This window comes from Leguminivora glycinivorella, chromosome 2 (assembly GCF_023078275.1).
Source record: "Leguminivora glycinivorella isolate SPB_JAAS2020 chromosome 2, LegGlyc_1.1, whole genome shotgun sequence".
NCBI classification, from domain to species: Eukaryota; Metazoa; Arthropoda; class Insecta; order Lepidoptera; family Tortricidae; genus Leguminivora; species Leguminivora glycinivorella.
Window position 1 is genome coordinate 8271888 of NC_062972.1, and position 22220 is coordinate 8294107.

Below are 22220 nucleotides of genomic sequence, written 5' to 3' on the forward strand. Positions count from 1 at the left end.
TAAAACTGCAGTAAGTAATTGGATATTACGCATGCGACACAAAGAAACACAATCCATAGTTAACTTCTTACATAAATATGGTAACAATCGGTTCATTGCTTGCCGGAAAAAAATACATTAGTTTTATGCTTATACAACATTTTTTCTGCAGATTTTTCATTTTTTTTTTCAGATTTTAGTTTTAGTTTGTAGTTTTATTTAAGGACCTATTTTATTGTTTTTATTATTATGTACTACTGTTATATGAATAAATATAGTTAACATACCTCAGGATTTTCTGCGCTATTTATTTTTACGAGTTTTAAGCTTTAACCCCTTTTCCAAAAGTTGCGTGAAATCGTACTTTCCTACGGTTTCGTTAAAGATTTCGATTATACAATTTTGGTCTGTTTCTAATAACAGGATATTAATTTGATATCGATGTTTCATTTGTTTTAGGGTGAAGGAATACTACCTTATTTAATTTTTCATGCTCATATCCGCAACAATCCAAGTTCAAAAGCTTCTCAAAAGTACCTAAATTCTTCCAAAAAATTCTGATCTGGCAACACAGCGGCCGCGGTGGGTCCGATGGAGCGCGATGCCTCGCCTCGCGGGGCGTCGGCGCGTTGTAACTCATTTTGTATCGATGTTTATTGAAAATTAATTGTGTGAAAACACCACGCCGGCTATCGGTTATCAGCAACTGTAAATACCAGTGCGCCAGGCCTTAGGAATATTTAGCGAAGGCTAGTTCTTAACTGATTTTAGAGAGAACCATCAAAGGGTCTTTAGAAACATTAAGCATTTTGAGTTGACAAAGTTATCTACTTTATCCATTAGGTAAGTCCCAATTTATAAATATTTATTAAGCAAGGTGTTAGTATGAATGAAACTTACAAAATATTTTTTTTTTTCCTTGGGCAGATGTAAAAGTGGGCGATGTAGAAACAACTATATATTTATATATATATATCTATTTATATCATGGGTACGACCAAGCTGTGGTAAACGTTATCTAAACACGTTAGCAAAATATCAATGATGGACATAAATATGATTATACATGAGCTTACAGGCTAGTATTACTAAGCACTAGTAATTTTGTATTCAACAAAGTTAAAAGCCTTTCAGATAGGGATCAACCGCGTAAGAACAGATGGGTATAATGATACCTTCAGACTTATCAACGTTTCAAGAGCCGATGTGTAGACTTTAACACTTCAGACGACAGTCAAATTAAAAATATAGTCTTAAATCGTAGCCGCGAACGTGAAAATAACCTCGATTGAAATGATAGGAACGATTTCAAAATCGAAGGCTGATCAACCCCTGTGGCCAAAATTTCCCCTTTTATTTTACCGTCTGATCATTCCATGAAACATTATCTCCCAACATCTATAATAACAACGTTTAACTTTTATTTTTACATCCACCGTGTTGCAAAATATCATAAGAGAGATGGTCCGATTATTCCTTAGATGTCGAATCTAAGAATAGTCGTAACATGGCAAGAGTTTGGACCCGAAATAAACCAATTGGGAACACCTTAAAGTCTATACTCCAATAAATAACGTCTGATTTATGAAAATTTATCATACTCTTGTGGTTTAATTTTGAAATGATCTTGTGACGAGCAGAAAGTGAATAACTGCATAATCAATGTCGCCGGATTTACGACTTTGTGCTTTATGGGATAGGTGGAATTTTTAGTCGAGGTGCATTGTGAAGACGACATTTTTGGTGCGCGAGGCTAGAAGTGTGTCTGCGTATTGTTTTGATAAGCTGCAGTACGGGTTCGCGAGATTTATTGCTGGTATGATTTAATGCGAATAAACTACTCGCCTTGCGGTCGCCGTATTGATGAATGCGCCGCGTCTAGCGCTCACCTATATTCTTCAATTTATGAAGGCAAATTAGCTCATCTATCAATAAACTAATAACCTTGTCAATAACCTTCGGCCCATACACCCAGAGCCAGCCCTTATAAACTACGATCCGCTAAATACCAGGTAATTAACGCGCTCGCCATATGTCAATCAAACAATTAAATTCAATTTACTTACAGATCGTAATTTTAAAGTTAACCAACATTATTTAAGCATCCGGATTTTTTCCAACGACGTAATAGCTATGTGCCGCGTTCTTAAAACATCAGTTGGTAATTATTGCGAGTCCTGAATGAAATGATAATAGCAGCTTGCTCGTTATTTGTAGATTGGCAACCCTGTCGCTGGAGGGCCAATGGGAACGTTGTACCGCGGCGCCTGCGCATGCTCGCCCGCTGCGCGCGCAACGGATTAACGAGGAAACTGGCAACACTGACATTTCAAGTTCACTGTGTGAACGTTAGAAATTAAAATTAGATTTTGAAGGGCAAATCATTTATAATAAATTACCAGCATACCATACCTATCACAAATAAGCAGATTTAGCAGATTGAGCATGTCATTGAGGCGTACCTACGTCTGAAGCTAAAACAGGATCAAATCCGAGAATCGATATTAGATAGAACTTAATGATATTGTTTTATTTTGTTAGTAATAATGATTTCCTACAGTCGCTATTACGGAACAAATAATTAAATTTACCTCGATGCTGATATACAACACATGGCAACGACGCCAATATAAGCCAAATAAAACCTATAACTCAGCAATAAGTGATCCAGGCAACTGACACAGGCTGTTCAAGTGTTCAACTATCAAGACTTTTATATTGCACTCTATAAATTATATCTAGTGTGACCTCTCGTTCCTTCAGATCTTCAAGTATCTTGAGTTATGCTTATCCTAGGGTCGTGTAATGGTCGAATAAAAGTTCTTCGCGAACGAAGGTCGTAGTAATTCGCCCGCTCCGTATTCGTTGGTAACAGTATAAATCAAAATGCAGTTGGTAGAGATTTGCATGTCACAACCGTTGAATTTATGGACGTGGCAAGGTCGCTGCGGTCTTCGCAGAGAGCGGTTACGTTAACAATACACTGTACAGTCATCTTTAATAATAGCCTAGGTACAGTCAGCGATAGGAGTGAAAAAATCTACCACTGAATAAAAGAGACAAGTATATACAGTCTACCAATTGAAATCTTAGGCCACTGTAGAACTATGTCATAGTGACGTTATAAATCAGATTGTAAGAAATCTCTTACTGCTTGTCTTTTGACATGGTTGTAGTGGTGCGACAATAGATCTGCTGCAGATAATTTGGAACTCAAACTGGTGGGATACAGGGTCTGTCAAACAAGTTTGTCAGCAGAAAAAGGTGAAAATGAAATTTCTATAAGGGCTGATAAATCCGACCGCCGCTTTTACTGACACAGTTTAACAGACTATATTTCTACTCAGAAAAGTATCTCATTGATTATCATTTATCACTCTAATTGTATAGTGAGCTACAAAAGTGCATAGCGAATTGATCCATGAATTCTTTCATAAATTCTCCATGAATTTTGCTACTCACTGTACATGCTGAAACACTTTCGTACAAATAACCCTTTTATTCGCTTATGATACGTATATACCTTACCGGATATCGCCTGTTGAAATGAATAGCTACATCATGAGGTATATTCTGTTTCTAATAACAGGTTGTGAATTTGATATGGAGGTTTCATATACCTAATTTAATCTTTCATGGTCATATCCACAACCATCCAAGCTCACATTCAGAATACGCCTCCTACAAATTTTATTTCTAGATTGTAAAATTATAGCAAATTATTTAGTCACCAGGTATACTATTACGTCTTATACTCACCTGTGATGAGAGGATGACTATCCAATAATTATAAATGTGTTTTTAAAATTGTTACAAGTACCTACAATTTATTTAATAATCAACACGTGAGTCTACTTACAATTTATAAAACCGTAAAAAATCATCCGTACTATGAAAAGGCAGATATCGTTGCAAAGCTATTGAGACTTACGCCATTTCGTAGTTGTAAAGGCTATACTGGTTTTTAAAGGCATGTAACTGAAGGTAACAATTAGGGTGTCGGTAAATCAACATTAGGTCTACGGGAAATGCCGACGATTATTCGATCGATGTGTTTGTCTGTTGCTTGGTTAAAATTAAAGTTTGAACATTTTGAAACGATTTGAGCAATAAATCTGAATATATTCGTAGGCTTTGATAATTATGTGTTTAATAGGACAGTTACCTAATTGTCTTAGATTTTAATTAAGATATTGTGCTCTAATTTGATACGACTGGTAGCCCAGGTTAATTTGTACAGAATTCAAGCCTTTTTGAGTTTAAAAGAATATTATGGAACAATCTTCAATAATTTCGACTAGGCTCATAACAAGCTCAATAAAACTTGAAGAGTAAATGTACAGCGAGCTACAAAATTGTATGGAGAAATTATAAGTAATAAATAAATAATAAATAAATAAATATTGGGGGACACCTTACACAGATCAACTTAGCCCCAAACTAAGCAAAGCTTGTACTATGGGTGCTAAGCGACGATATACATACTTAAATAGATAAATACATACTTATATAGTAGGAACAAATATCTGTGCTCACCACACAAATAAATGCCCATACCGGGATTCGAACCTGGGACCGCGGTTCAGGGTCACTACTATTTATGAATTCATTGATAAATTCGCCATGCACTTTTGCAGCTCACTGTACAGTCAAGATAATATTAAATCTCATCAATCATCTATAGATGCGGACAAAGTGACAAAATATGAATCAACAACATTAACGTATAGGGAATCAATAAAGTCGTGTACACATTTTTTGACAAATTCTTCGCATCTATGTTTAATACCTTGACTCTACATTAAAATATCAATAACTCTGAAACAAATATTTAATTATTTATGTTAGTAAAACGGTCTAGTCAGTATGACAGTTATCATACTGACTAGACGGTTTTACTAACTAAAGCAAAAGCACTAAAACCCCAATCTCAGCAAGCCCTAGACCTATTACCAGAAAACGATAGCACTTAAGGATAATAATATAATAATTCATATAAGAATAACCCTTTATCATGCGGCGGTGTTGCAAATTGTGCTGCGCCCAGCCTGGCCGGGGATACTGGCGTGATACACGCTATACTGTCGATAGTGTCAAAATGCATATAGGTGAGACGTGATATTTAGCCAAAAACTTAATTAAAAAAAATTAAAGGATATGAGACTTATGAGAGTAAATAGATGAGAGCATAATTATATCAAAAGTCGATTTTTTTAATAGTTACAAGTCAAATTGCAAAAAAGAAATGACAATTTGAAATACTTTACACAATCAAATCAAGTACAAGAAAGACTATGTGACTATTGAGATCAAAGTCTGAAAAAGCTTTCAAATAAATAATTTTAGTTTGGACCTTAATCCAAATCATTGCATAATAAAATAAAATAATTTAATATGACAGAATAACCTTTCATGTACGAGATCACTAAAATGTTGTAAAAGTCAAATTATCACGTCATAAAAATGCTTAAGTGACATCGTCTTCATATCGATTTTTACAAAGCAACTTCTTAAAATTTGATTCCTTAAAGTAATTTTTAACAATAAAATGTATATATGAATACCTGAATTTACAGTTCAAGTAGAAATATAAATATTCTTATTTATTTAATAGGTGTTATTATTTTTAGAGAATTTAATATATTTTAGGTACAGCACAGATAATACAACTAGGGAACAAATCAAATCGATGGCGAAGTGCCATGAACAAATCAAAGTTGGGAGTTTTATTGAAATTAATATTGAATTTGTGATTTGTTCTTTTTCCAGTAGTCACACTACTATATATAAATTATAAATGAAACAGATTTATATTATTAAATTAAAACGGGACAAAATTGAAACAGATTTATCATACACGAAAAAAAAACGACAAGCTCTGGTCTAGTGGTAATAACGTTAGTCGCGTCAGCTGAAGACCCGGGTTCGATTCCCGGCTCGGCCACCAGTGGGCCTTGTCGTTTTTTCTTTCGTGTATTATGGTATCTAATTCAATTTATTACCACATATAATACAATTTCCTCAATGAATTTCATATTTTGTTGCAGATTCTAAACAGAAGACCTTCAAAATTCGGCTAGCTACAAACAAAACGGGTGACGTACGGCGCGAATTCCATATGGCACTTACGCACGCAAACCTGTTATAAAGACATAAATATCGGGACCAAGAGCCACCTATCAAAACGCACATTAAATTAGGTCGGTCGGTAATAGAATCGAAATAATAGACCTACCCTCGCTAAACGGCTTTATAGCACCTTTTTAACATAAATTACTGCGAAATAAAACACAAGTGAATACAAGCTTTATTGTTCCAATACTCACACAGACAATAATAGTTAATACTATTTTAGTAAGAAAGACGTATGTCTATTTTATTTTTAAATACACTTACGACAATAAATTACGGGGGCCGTTTTCACTGCGGTGGGAAAATGTACAACTGCTCCATATTACTAAATCTACTACATTTCGTTCTGTTTATCACCTTTAGTCTAGACACTGAACTAACATTGCTGGGTTAGCCTTTTCGGCCTTATATTAGCTCCTAAATGTGTGAGGTTTTCTTGTTAGTTATATTTGGGTAAATAAGTAAATAAAGAAAAACAAATAGTAATATGAAATCTGTTTTGACTCGGGTAAGTTATCACTACGAAAACATTGTTAAGAAAAAATGTTATTCTGTACATCGCACCTACATTTAAAGAATATTTTCTAGATACATACAATGTTATTAGGAACGAAGTAGAGTATCTCACATGTCAGACTCCGCGCTTACAAATAACTATCATAAGCCTGCGCTGCAAGCTTAATGCTATCATAAACACACCAAAAGCGATATAAATTATTTATCAATCGCACCAGTCAGCACTGGGATAACAATAAACAATGGTAAAACATTCGGTACAGTCGGACACAATAACAGTAGGAGTGAGCCTTAGCCGCCATAACTCATAACTGGGATGCGGCGTGAAAGCGGAATACTGGAGCGCTGGTGTATTCCTATTTGTCCTCGTATTGTGAGGATGAGACGAGGACAAATGGGAAATACGCATTTATTTTGTAAGTTTAATATTTACTTGCGTTACATATCAGGCTAGTTTTAAAAGGTTAATTTAATGAAATTGGTTATTTCTTTTGCAAGGACCAAAAGTGTTGTTTTACATTTTGAGCGCTTTTCCTCCCGCGTCCAGGAACGGTGTAACTAGACAGACGCCGTAATGTAAATAGTGAAGAGCGATATTTGTGACATTATCTGGGGAAAGGGACCTTATTGTCGATGGCGCTTACGGCGTTATGAGCGATGTTCCTGTACAAATACGGCGCCGCGGGACGTAAGCGCCATCGACAATAAGGTACGTTTACCCAGATAACGTCACATTTAACCCTTCGTGTGTGTTTGATAAGGAAACTATGTTAGGAAACATAGGCCGTTGGACTCGAAGTATATCATAGTTAATTATTTTATGTCAATTTTTTGACAGAAACAGACGACGGGACGAGTTAAGTTTTATATCATAAAACTGTACAATCATATAATTCAAATGTACAACATTCTCTTCCTTTACGGGTGTGTGACAAGTTTGAAAACAACATTCTTTCTAGCCTGAAGCTCTATAATTTTTCCCAAATAAAAATATTTTTTTAAAGAACGCATGCAAATGTGGGAAGTCTACTTTATACATTTTAACTTTTGATAAATGGACGTGTTTTACCTGGTAATTGTTCATTAAAATGTAGAGATGGGTCGTGGGTAAATACCCAATCTACCCACCCAGGTATTTACCCGGTAAATACCTATCTACCCGGTATTTACCCGTATCTACCCAAATTGACGGGTAGATTCATTTCATGTTGGACATGCTGATTTGTGTTAAAATGGAGATAAATACTAAGTTAGTGGTTGTAATTTTTATACACAATTTAAAACAAAACTGTTCAGTCAAATTAGTCAAATAGACAATTAAGTTTACAGAAGTTTTAATGTATATTTTTAAAAATAATTAAAAAAATATGTTTTATGTGTGCTTTTTAGATTGTATTAATTAGTCGTATATATACGATAAATATAAAGTTCCTAGTACTGGTTGGAGGGGGTTATGGTGGGGTTGGGTAAAATCTATTTTTTTCATATTTCATGGAAACTATCATCAATATCGAAAAGTATTGTATATACGAACTAAAATAGACACAATTTCCTACAAAAAAGTTTATATGCATTTTTGTCATAAACATACTATGTATGAGTTATGAGCTTGAAAAAGATTTTTTTTTTAATATTTTTATTCACATATTTTTATTTTCAGTTTTAATTTATCAAACTTATAATTTATATTAAAAGCATTTGAAATTATTTCCGTATGTCAGAGAATGATATTACACGATTTTTATAGTTGGAGTGATACACTAAAATCACATTTTATCTCATAGCAACCTATTCGTTCCCAATTTGAATAAACATTATGTGTACAATTACAAAGACTGACTTAAATTAATCTATTTTAGCCCAAACACCATTTAAAAACGTCAAATTTGGAAGAAAAACGAAAATACCCGCGTATTTACCCGCGGGTAGGTAAATATCGGGTATTTACCCGGTAAATACCCACCGTCGGGTATTTACCTGGGTAGTTACCCATCTCTATTAAAATGAGTTATATTGACTGAGGCCACTTAATTCAGTCTTTTTATTTTTTAAACGGTTATCTGTTTTAAGTTCCTAGATAGCAATCGTGAGATATTTGAAACGGTGGAAAACAACAATACAATCTACAAACGGAGATTCTATGCAGGAAACATATTTAATTCGAAATTAATGATAATTTTATTCTACATTACATAGACCCCAGCGCGCTTACTTACATACTATTAACTATTTCAAAATCCTAATCTCTTGTGAAAATTTAAGATAAACATAACGGCAAAAAATGCGTAACATATTTCTTAATTAAGACTTGTAATTAATTACTCTACTAAATCGCCTCCCTTTTTGCACGGACAAAAACACATTCCTAACCTATTTTAGTCCAAAGCAAATATTATTTTAACCTTCATAACCCTCAAGCCACATGCTAAAAAATAGCGCCGCGCTACTGTTTACAAACACGCAGATTCGAAGCGTGCGCTACGAACAAGATACTAGCTAGATAATAAAATTCGTCACATCCCGTGGTCTAGCAGTGTGGGTACTTTTTAGTGGGTCCTTGAACTTGGTTGGTAACAATTGGGCCGGTCGATAATTCAGCTCCACGCTTGCGGCTCTAATGACCTGTTACAATTGCGGGTGATATCATTCGTAAATCGTAATAGCAGTGTTAGGTAACTAAAGCAGGTGATTGTGTAAAAACGGACGGGCCAATTTCGACAGTTTTTATTTGGTCAAGTGTGTACCAACGAATTCTCTAAGTTTTTCCTGTGCAACGCCCCCAGTTCAATACAAGATCGGAAAAATCCTTAGCAAATAAAAAAATTGACTCAAAATAAGAATATTAAAAATCGTGTTTTCTTTGTAAGTATGAACCTTTTATCGTTTAATTTTAAATATTGTTCGATTTATTCGAGACATGATTCGAACGTCGAATGCAACGCGCAGAGCTTAAGCCCCCAGGGCGCAACGTAACGGAATTATGGTACAGATTGTACCCGATGACAGAGACGGTCTCACAAATCGGTGTCCCGGCTGTAGTCAATAGTCAGTCGCGAAGACGCGTGCTCTCACTCGTAAAGTCATACTACTAAAGGCTACATTGCGCGCCATCGTTAATGGCACGATATATTATAATTATGTACTCGATTATTTCAAAAATGGTAAGTGATTTGTATTAGAGATGGGCCGAATATGGACTTTGCCGAATACGAATATTCGGCCGAACATTCGGTTCAGGTCTTACCGAACCGAATATTCGGCCGAATATTCGGTTTCGACACATTTTTAAAGCGGATGTTCATTAAAACTATTAAATGATTGATAATGGTTACATATGTTACTACAACTATGTTCTTATGATTTAATGGATAACTAAAACTTAGTTAAAACAACTCTGAACTCTTCTTAACTCTTAAACTACGGTTTTTTAACTTTTTTACAAAACAATTGTACCTACCTAATATTTTGACGCATAGGTAATTATATCTTTTTAGTAGTTCCTTAGAAAGCTATTAAAATAGGAGCTTATTATTCAATGGAATACGTAAGATCTTCATTAGTTATTTACTTTGTTTATTCGGTAAATATTCGGCAATGCAACCGAATTATTCGGCCGAATACGAACATTGAAAAACTTGCCGAATATGCCGAATACCGAATATTTACCGAATATTCGGCCCATCTCTAAATTTTGTATCAATTTGAATTTTAGCAATGAATCAACGTGTCAAATTATTCTAGTCGGTATTAGTACTTCCGGATCATAATTTTTGTAATTAAGATCAGACTTAAAACCGTAGACTAATGGACTTTTTTGTCGGCCGGTGATTACGTATTAGTCTCTCGAAATGTATTTATATCTTCCTCGTATGAAAGAGTAATATTATTCATATCCACATATGTAATTAAGTTTTTACGACTTAATTATAAACACGCGTTGTTAAACATCTATGATTCTGCTAGCGTTTTACCCTAATCTAGATAAATTCATAGATATGAAGTATGGATTTACCTATGCCAGCATTTCAAAACTCAAATTATGTGCAAGAGTATAATGGAAGAGTTTTTTCCAATCCGGATGTATAAGAAAATTGCTAACGTCGTTGGTTGTACATATAACCATAAAAGTAGCGAAATTTTCGAGGAATGTTTAAAATTAGAATATGCACTAAATACCCAATTTACCTATAAATAAAAGCAAGTAAAACTGTAAAATGTCTCTAGTATAAGGTAAATTCACCTATAACGGGACATGCACCTAAAAGCACGGCAAATTGGCGATCTTTGACACTGGAACAATGGCGCGGATTTATGATGTGCGGCGTCTGTCGCGGATTCAATAATCCTGCGCGGGCGCAGACCCATGAACGAAGTGCGTTTCATACTGGACAACTGAGTTTTTTTGTAATTTATTTAATAACTAGCTTTTAGTCGCAAGTTCTGAGTCCTAAAACTTAATTAAACGCTGATATAGTACCTAATATGTGAGTGTGCACGGGAAAACGACCCACTTTGTCGATTGCTATCATCGATTTAAACTTCTCTAGATACACTATCACCTACAAATTCGGCACTCAAAAGTGTCCGATCGCTTAGTTGCAAATGTGTGCGTCCAGTTGACAAACGAAAACTTCGCAATGTAGTAAAAACTACTTTCATTTTTTTACAAAAACAACGTTATTTCTTAGTACTTAAAGTTCAATTTCAAATGCAAGCAATTGGCGGTTATGACATTAATGAATGTGATCATAGCGAAAGCCATAAAATTTTATTACCGCAGATCGCAGGTGTGCATATTTTTAAAAAAATCTACGTCTTATTGCAACCAACTTAAGTTTAATTTCGTTTGCGCTGCAACAATCTAAACGCCATTTTTACATTGGGAACGAGGATGGACAGAGGCATCATGGGAGTCGCGCTATGAGATGAAAGGCGAGAATGAGGAAATTTGCGGTATTTTTGCGAAAAACTGTTTTAAAAAATCCTATTAGATAGAAAATTTCTTAAGGAACAAAACGTTTGGTATAATATTTTTCGAGATGTTGCGTATTTTAAGCGAAAAAAAATGAGTTTTTACTGTACGATATTTTTATTGATATTATCTCAAACAAAAAAATATATAAGGTACGGCGGGACAATTTGGACTGGGGGACAATTGCAACTGAACTGATTAATATCTCCACGTTTTGCAATGTTTGCATTATTAAATATAGTCAACTGAGGTATATATATATATATATATGTGTGTGTGTGTGTGTGTGTGTGTGTGTGTGTGTGTGCGTGTAGTGAGTGTATGTGTAGCGATTATGTGAAGGTAAACAGTTGAGGGATTGTATGTGGTGTGTGTGAGGGTGCACTTGGAGAATATGAATTAAGTAGCTATTAAAACAAAGAAGAATTGAACGATGACATTAATTTATTATTCTACGTATAATTTCTTTCAAAGCTTTGTTTGGGTAAATCTTCTCTCCGCTCCTCAGCTATAATCTTGCGCCATTTTTCCCTTTCAACGTCTTGTTTTGGGAATCTGGAATAAAAAGCTTTTTTATTACTTAAAAACGAATTTGCTATGCCCGGGTTGTTTCTTTTTATAATTAAAGTAATTTATAAGATATGTATTAATATTATTGAATTGAAATCATTTATTTCAGACTTATTGGTCCATAATAATAAATAAATACATACATATTTAATATGAAATAGGCTTCTTTTACAAAAAATATAAATTAGCGACTCCATCATTCCATTTTTAACTATGTTCCACTTCATCCATCTTTTGTCGCCGTCCGCTCATTACTAGTATAGCGCGAGAGAAAGAGACAAACTGCGTAAGACCAAATCAAGGAATTTACTTTAATTATTCTAGAAAATAAATGTTTTTTGTAAGTTAGGAAGCCATTTTGACCACAAATGCATAACATTATAAAATTATTAACAATTACTTACCGGAAATACGATACGTGATCCTTTTTCAACGTATATAAGGTGTTATTTTTGCACTTTTTTACGGAGCACTTAGGCATGTTGCCGACACGGCGGATGAAGCGCTACTGACCGCCCAATTGTGCTTAGAACATTTTCAAGCACAATTTGCTGCGGACACATTCTAAGCCGTGATGGTGCATCTAGGTAGTTTAGATCGATGATTGCTATAAATAAAGCCGCTTTGTCAGTTTATTCATATAAAGATACAAGTAAATCTCGCCTTAATGGTAACCGACAAAGTGAGACGTTTTACTAAACACACTCACATATGTCGATCCCTTCTTTCACGAATTTTATCATATATTTTGCATCCTATTCTCCTGACGACCTGCGTCCTGCACATAGTAGGTAAAGCTTCAATTATGTTTTGACTTTTTGTCAATTTGACAGGGTTAAAATTAAACTCAGAAGGCTACACCACTTTCCTCTCTAGCTTATAAAAGTAAAAAGTAAAGTTGAAAATGAAAATGTGTTTCCCATCTATTGTGTACCCTTATTTATACAAATATATACCTATTTTTGATTTGATTTTATTTGAAAGTGATCATTTAATTGTATAGCTATAAAATCATCCAAATATCAATTTTGTATTTTTTGTGTAATGGAAGATGAACCAACATCCAAGGATACAAACGTTACTTTAGGAACTTCCTTAAACTTTTTTTTGTCTGCAAAAAATTATTAATAGTAAACAAGGCAAAGAAAAATCTGGTAAAACAAGACGACGAGGGTTAATAGAATTATATAACTTACAAATCTTACAAAACATAAAGACCCAATTTTCCTTAGCAACAAAATAGTAAGGCTACTATTAATAATGACCTACTATTTGGTCTATTCGTCTGTAAAAAGAAAATTATCAAGCAAACATTCCACCAAGTTTTAATCGACCAACAATATGCACGCGCCCTTACATTCAGTTCTTTATGGTGGTACCAACTTTGTGTAATTGTAATTGATTTGCATAGCAGTGCAATCCATCCATACATGAATGAAAAATGAGTGTTCTTGACAAAACGCGAGTGACATCATTTGGCGGGACAAAGTGGAACCGGCTTGATTTAGTCTTGGCGCGAATTTATTCGCATTTTTGTAGCTGTAGCTAAATTATTGACTAGATTTTTGATGGGTTGGTTAATCAAATCAAATCTTGTAATATTTTATTTTACTACGTATAGTTATTAACATTTACCGTCAGTTAAAACTACTAGGAGAGTCCAATTATATACCTAAAAAATCTAAACACTATACCTGACCATATTATTATAACAGTAAAATTTCCAACGAAACCATTGATAACACGTTCTACGAACACAATTGTGGCAATTGCAGGCTTTTAAAAATATCCGTTAACCAACAATTGCAGTGGTTGCACAACGTTTTTTTGGACAATAACACCGTTAAAAGCTTTATTAGGGGACAGGCGAAACAAACGTTTCATACCTGACTTACAAAAAAAATACCTCATTCGCAAAAATTGTTAAAGACGTCGTAAAACACGTAATTGTCGAGCGAAGCCAAACAAACCGTAACGAATTGTGACAAATTTTATTAGCTAATAAAATAAATTGAGCCATTCAAATTAGATGTACTGCTCACACCTATTAGGTAGCGATTTAAAGCACTGTTTAAGGGAGATTGTGAAAATCACAGCTGTGAGTGACGTCAACACACAGCTGATGCTATTAAATGAGGAGGGAACCACAATAAAAGAAGGGTCGCACCTTTACATGTTGAGCGCCGTCGCCGTTCCACTGAGTAAGCTTTTCCTTCATGTTTTACTTTTTGGCCAAACGCGGACAGAATAATGAACTTTGTAATTACTACCAAACAAATTACAATTTCATCAATCTGTTTTTACAAATTACAACAAATTCCGCATAAATGCATGTCAAATTATAAAACTCAAATGTGGAACTCGTTTCGACATCGTGCCTCCTACGTTGTCGGGCGGCGAGCGGCGTCCGTTAATCGTAAACTTTATACGTAACTGCGTCCGCGCAGATCGCGTCAAAACCAAATAAGCTTAAGTACCGTTAGTTTCCTAAGGTTTTTACGACGTTTTATGTCAGCTGGTATGTGACGTTCGCACTGACTCGGGCAGGTGTGAACATTATCTTAATTCAGCTACCGGCCGATCGGAAGGTGTGTTGCCGGCTTAGTGGCGTGCGAAAAGTTTATTGAAATTTTAAACAGCGATAACCCTTTAAATAAGGTAATTTCACGAATCCAACAGCAATTTCATTAAGGTATCGTGTTACTAATGGGATATTTACCACAAAAAATTATATATATATACCTAGATACCTACTTACTTGAAGAAGCGTGGTTGTGACCGCGCGTTCACATGTTCGCGTGATGATATCAATGACTGTTCCGTATCAACATACACAATTAACAAATCATTGTTTTATTAATTGCAGTTATCTACCTAAACGTTTTCTAGTAATTATCATGCTTAGCCTACACAATTGATCGACGCGCCTGCTCATAATAGTAATCTGAGCAATTTCTCAGACATTAGTCATAGAATTGAAGTTGTTTCAACACTTTCAACTAAGTATAGCCATTTAGAAATTTTTTTTTTTTTGTTTTTTTTTTTAATAAATAAATAAATATTATATGGACATCCTTACACAGATTGACTGAGCCCCACGGTAAGCTCAAGAAGGCTTGTGCTGTGGGTATGCATGTGCTAACTGAATTACATTACCTACTCTATAATTTTCAAGTTAAAACATAGACAATGAAATAATTTTGCAAATAAAAATATACTTACTATGATTATAAAGATATATAGCTATTTAATGCAGCCACTTACATCAACAGAATAATTATTAATTAACAGCCACGCAACTCAAAGACTTCGTAATTTATCCACGCAACTATAGAAAATCAAAGCGAATACTATTTTTCCTCCAACGTTTCCTATGCTATTATTAGCTCAGTGGTTAAAACAATTGGGTAGGTAAAGTTTTTTGATTTTTTTTTAACGATCACGAAAAGGTGGATCTTTTATTTTTATTTCGTATAATTTATTCCATTATCACTTTTTAAGTGACCGAAATGATGTTTGTGAAATTTCATTGAAAATGAGGTGACAATGCTTCTGCGCGTCGAATGTATGAAATTAGAAAAGAAAGCGATGTCAACGGTCAGTGTATTATAACTTAGCTGTCATTGGTGCTTTTTTTGTAATTTCTTACAATTCAGCGTTGTCACCTCATCTGCTATTAAATTCACAAACGTCATTTCGTTCCCTTAAAAAATGATAATAAATAAATTATACGAAATAAAAATAAAAGAGCCAACTTTTCGTGATCGTTATAACGTTGAATACGAATCAGAAATATATATTATTTTCCTATATTCAAAAAACTTTACCTATTAGGTACCCAATTGTAGGGATGTTTCAAAAACAGTAATTAGATATGTAGATTTTATACGGTACTTATCCGTTTCCTTCATTCGTTTGAGCGTGTTAAAATACTTAGACGTCGGCACTCCATAAATTTCCCGACTCAATTATTAGACTAGCTGAAAGTTCAGTGGAAAACAATACCTAGTTTGAGAGGTCAGTCGGAAGGGCGGGGGTCACCGGCCTCTGCCCTGGAAACCTGTAAGGCACCGGCACAATGGATTCAGGTGAGTGTTACTCCTGATTTCAGACCGTTTTAGATAGAATTTCATTCTCTTTTACTTCGAATTCAGTTAGGTTTTGGCACATTTGTCGAATTGAAACTTAGTAGTAGATTGAATTTGGCAAATTGTATTATTAAACATTACATTCATTCTATTTCACTCTTTAGTAACTTCGTTTTTTATGCACTAAATACCTAAATGTAATTATTAAACCTATTTAATTACCACAAAATATTTCACAGCAAATCAATACGTTCAGCATGTGTAGTGTGATTTTTTATACATTAATAAAACCCGATTTAGTTAAACCGGCGGTGTGGACCAACAGTTTTATTAGATAGCTCGAATAGCTGAGACCTAGGCAAAGCTATTAGGTTAAGCAACTACATACTTTCCGTTTCGCTTATGCAAGTGCAGGTTTTTGTCCCCTAATGCGAGTGGTAAGACTTCGGTACGTTGTTTGTGGATACATATTTCACCGGCCGACGCTCCGTGCTCTCGCATTCATAACGACCACGGTCTTTGAACTTTCAAATTAACCAACATATTTTTCACGCCTAGAAACTACACATTACACATTGCAATAATTTATATTTATAGACATTAAAGAAGATTATTAAAACATCCAACTTTTACACAACTTTAAACAGTGGCAGCATTTTAATGCAGACTGCGAATATTTTATCCGTTGTAAACATGGAACGCATAATGCTCACGTATCGCAAATGCAATGCAGTAGGAAATTCTAATTAAAATTCTGCGTACACGCCGATGATTCCACCATTCGTGCGCTGACCGTCAACATCTTTGATGCGTGTGAAAAAGTAAAAGCGAACTGTTTAAACAATTATTATCACTGTAATACACTTTATCCACGCAGAAATACACCGAAGAAACGCCTGGTTTCAAGACCATGCCGAAAACGCGAAGACAAGCTTCTAGAATCTAGAAGTTGCTGCTGACGTGCAGATTGCAGATCCTGACGTCTAGGTCTTCAGGTGCCACAGATGCGGTCGCAAATGCCAGTTCCGACCATCAGACATCGCTCGCTTACAATATGCTGCTTAAATCATCTGTGAAGATGTTTAAGGCGTTACCATGGAATACATTTATGTAGCGTTGAAGAGAACATAGGTACGTCGTGGGTTGTGACGCTCATGTCCGTCCTTGGGCGTACGCTGCAGCATATCTCAAATTGCAAATTGTTTGTACGTGTGTAGCATCACATGAACACTGATCGAAGGCCGCCAACAAATCCTGTGGTAGGTCACTTGCATATTGGACACTAGAATTCGGCTCACACTGTCCTGATCGAACGTCCATTGCATTCAAATTTTAGGACTACACTGAACGTTAAATTTAAACACAAAGAAACACCGCCTTTACGGAAAGGTGGATATCTTAATTTCGTAGTTTTTCGGTTACTAAATTATAATTTACGATTGTGTTCCTGGCCGGTGCGTCGTAAAAAACGACCTCTATAATAGACATGTTGTTTTTTTACCCGCATGTATTTCTAATGGAGTTGAGCTTTCGGCGTTTCGGACCCTGTCTTTTGGTCATTTTGAACTTGAACTACGACAACTATAGTCTTCTCTTTCGTTAAAATCACTTTAAAAGGTACTTAAGATCATAGAACATTTTTTTATAAATTTTCACTGTACAACTTATATTTTGCAGTAATTTCTAGTTCAAGATGTAGATACAGTGATCTAATTAATCACATTAAATAAAACGTCTACTCTTAATAACAATGATATATTATTACCTTAATATAAAACTTAGTCTTTTTTCAAACAGCATGCATCAACAAATTTCAGTTAAGTCAAATTTTACTTTAAAATGTTGAACAAAAAAACCGCAATTAAATTAATATTCAAATAAAATTACGTGTCTGAAAGGGACAGGTATATTTTAAGGAATGCGTCTGTAAGTGAGAAAGGTTTATTAGCTAAGTATGTGGTAGGGCCATACATCAAGAACGCGGCGCTTACGCATCCACCGCACCGTCCTATTCATTAAAGTCGAATTTGTCGACAACTTTTTCTGTCCCTTTTACACCAATTATAAACTGCTAGTACAAAATGAGACGTAAAATACTTGTAGGTTAGGCGCTTTCGTTATCTTACAGAATACAAAACTGTTCTTTGCCCATCGTATTTTAGTAGCATCCTGATGTTCACGATATTAACAGGACTTCAAATAGATTGAAACCTTTTACTAAAACAAATTCGCGAATCGATTTCAACTTTTAAAACTCATATTTTTATATTCAACTACAGTTAAAGCTTTCTCTTTAAGTATTATGTTTTTTATGTTCAATCAGAGTTAATATGGAGTTTTTATAGTCTAATAATTGGTGTTTCCTTCTGTAGTGGAGTGCTATAAAGTTTATAGCTGGCTATAACAAGGCGTGAGGCGAATCGGTGAGTGGCATGACCAATCCTGAAGCGTTTGTTACGGAATCGTACTTTTGATTGACCGAAAACAGTATCAATTAGACAAAAAATATAGAGAACACAAGAATATTTTTACTAGTGGATTTGGGACACAATACTTGGGAAAATATTGTGCCTAAACAAAATATAACTTTCATCAGGAAGTATAAGTAAATTAAAATATGTAATTTAAAAACCTTATCAGTGTACGGTCACGGACTTTAATTGTTGATCCACTTCTAGCTCATTTTATACTGGACATCTCACAGTTAAGCATAGTTAAGCTATGACGTTCCAGTATAAAATGAGCTAGAAGTGGATCAACAATTAAAGTCCGTGACTGTACAATACTTGAAAAATTATAAACGAAAAAATAATTAAATAGGTTAATTGTTGTAAATAAATGTATTAAACATTGCATTTAAAATTCATAAGATCAATCAAATTAATTAAATACTTAACGGGAAATTTAAATATCGAGACAATTAATTTAAATCTTAGATTAGCAACTTTAGACTAACAATAGAAATAGACTAGAGAAAGGCTGGCTTTAGGTTATCTATGTAGAGCTAGGTTAGGAAAACCCCCATTAAACTCGACTTAGCTCAAAAAGATTCTCTGTTCAATGAAATGCTAGTTTCGGCACGAAGGCCTGTAAATAATGCAGATAAGAGCAAAACACACAGACCACTTCCAATACTAGTGGTGAGAAAACTTTTTTCATGGTGGGTCAGCCAAATTTTAATAGTACATTACATCAGAGGCCGGGAAAATGAGGATTTCCGGCCAAGTGGGTATATACGGCCGAGCGAGCGTGCGAGCGAGGCCGGATAGGGATACGAGGCCGGGAATCCGTTTTCTCGCCGAGGCATGTATAGTGCTTTTCTCAAACATACAATGAAATAAAAAAAATGCTCTAAAGGACAATATTTTATAAAAAAAAGTTACATTTGCAGGCCTAGGCCTAAAAAATAATATGAAATCCCTTTACAGTCCTCTCGAGTTGTTGCGCCCAAAAAGCGATACTTCCCAGCCCATTTTAAGGAACGTAAAGACAATATTTCATTGCATGTTTGAGAAAAGCAAATTTACAGGAGGGCCACATTTGCACCAAAGATACACTTTTACTGCACTGATGGCCATACACACTATTTTGAAGGATCGGTGAAGAGCCGTATAAAATCCTTTCGTGGGCCGTACTTAGCCCACAATATCCACTACTGTACTAGACGGAGCATTCAAGCAAACTCAAAGTCACCACACATTTAGTATGTTCTATGGTCCGTAGTGATGTAGTAGGTAGGTAGTTGTGTCGTTGTGGGTCGTTTACAACCAGCACTCGTGTAATTTCGGAATATTTATGAAAAATGAGTTTTAGGGTTCAACGTGGACTGTTGTACTATGTAAAGGCGCTCATTTGCGCTGCTCAATTCCTGGTATATTACCAGTAAATTTTTACAAATGTCTGATGACCACGAGCTCTTTCTAAATGCTTCATAATGCGGCGTCTGCGTCTGTAGTCTGTGGTAAAATATCTTAAACCTTCCGAAAATAATTCGCAAAACCAACTCTTATGACATATACAAAAGGTTCACTAACAACGGATATTTTACGACTAAACACATTTGAACGAATTTTAACTTTATTTCTGTAAAATGGAGGTCTAGATCAGATTGTGGAGGGTTCCTCCGCATTGAAGGAAAGAACAATATGAAATGTAGTCGCATAGCTTACGTGAAATTAATTGTAGTTTCAATTTTCTGTACCGAGTACATGTTGCGGAAATTAAAAAGGCAATTATGGGTATTTTTAAAACTTGTAGACTTTGTGAAGCCCTTGTGTATGTACGTACATTTTATAGCTAAGTATAGATTTTTTTTGTCCTGTATTTCAGATGGTGTGTACCTAAAGACTGTATCGTTAAGTATAAGCACATTGAGGTTCGCACCCTACAATTTTTTTCGCAATCGTATCGTCTTGTACGCAGTTTATGAATTTTCTAGTAGCATTTGTCCGAAATCGTAATTGGTAGTCGGGAAGATTAAGTCAATACTGTCTAAACCACATGCTTTACGTCGAGTTTCTAGGACAAAATGCGCACCTTATTATGTGACTTATTAAGCCCATGTCTTGATATAAGAAAAAAATACATATAATAGAAAATAAATAAAGCTACTCAAAGTTGTGTTTATACTTAACGATACAGTCTTTACTTATCAAACTTAAAATGGTATTACCTAATCGTCGGGTGACAAGCAAATGTCCCTAAGTACTATTACTAGTTCAAAGCCATTGTTGTTAATATATGTAATATCACAACAAGGTAGATTTTTGCCTATTTTTTTTAATTACTGACTTTTGCTTGTCGCCACACGATATATAGATACCTACCTACCTAAGTAAGTGGTTACCTTAGCAATTGGATCAATTAATAAATAAGTACTAAGTAGGTATTGTTACTCTCTTAAAGCCAACTATGATACCACATTTTATTAACATTAGGTAAACTTGATCAAAATCTTCTTCCTAAACAAGAATTTATAAGGTCTCGCCCGAGACCTATTACTCCGCCAAAGGAAATTATACTCTATTAGCATACAAACTAGGTTCAGTGTGGAGGCTCCCGCGCGGCCCGATTAATTGCCTTCAGGATGGCCGGCCATGCGGAGCGAAGCGAAATGTTCATGAATAAGAAATAACCCCGAGCTATGATGAGGTTTTAACACTTGAAAGAAGACGAATTTGTGTTTCTGTTAATGTAATATTTTAGACAAAAGCTTAAATAGCAAAGAAACATGTTACTTTGTCTAACTAAACACTACTTACTAAAAGTAAGGTAAATGTACCTCTAGGCAAGTCCTACTGCGGTTATTCCGTACCTACATGAGCGAGTCTTCACTTGTGTTGTAGTACTTTCATTTAAGGTTTTGCCTTTAAATACATATTTAATTTTTAAATTAAAAAATAATGCCTTGTGTCACAATTGTAATACCTGGAATAGTACCTATCAAATCCAAGTATTAATACTTTAATGAATCACAATAAATAAAATTTAGAATTACCTACACAAAAAATATATTTCCATTAGCATTAAATTACCTACTTACGTAAATTAGTTTACTTAATTTTACATACTTGCTTTCCAGGTGCCAAGCAGTGGACAATATCGAAATACTTAAGCAAGTCTTTTCTCAAGCAAAGGACTCAATGGACTTTTATGCTGATGATTCTGATGAAGCATAGCGTCGAATCATATCAATGGATGGAGGACTACCCGATGACGTCACGCGGCCGGCGGACTTGTAATACTTATTTAGTATCATCATTTTTTGTTCAGTAACGAAGATGAATTATAAACTGTATGGGACTCAAGGCTAAGTATCACAAAATATACAATTTGATACAAAAAATACCTGTTTCATCTCTCATCTTTTTATACATTTCATAGCAAAATTTGGAAAAGAATCACTGACATCCATAGTGTAAAAAAAGAGTAATTTTTATTTTAAACCATAATTATGCAACTGA

General features: G+C 34.7%; 1 protein-coding gene and 1 long non-coding RNA gene across 3 annotated transcripts in view; one reads left to right on the top strand and one right to left on the bottom strand.

The window, feature by feature from the left end:
* The window catches only part of LOC125236158, a 76618-nt gene extending 70345 nt beyond the window's left edge, over nt 1-6273 (top strand). Inside the window, exon 4 of the long non-coding RNA XR_007178173.1 lies at nt 6027-6273. This is a non-coding gene — a long non-coding RNA (uncharacterized LOC125236158). The remainder of the gene's footprint in view (nt 1-6026) is intronic.
* Nucleotides 1-22220, bottom strand: part of LOC125236137 (homeotic protein ultrabithorax) — a 216207-nt gene that overhangs the window by 178540 nt on the left and 15447 nt on the right. The window lies entirely within an intron of this gene.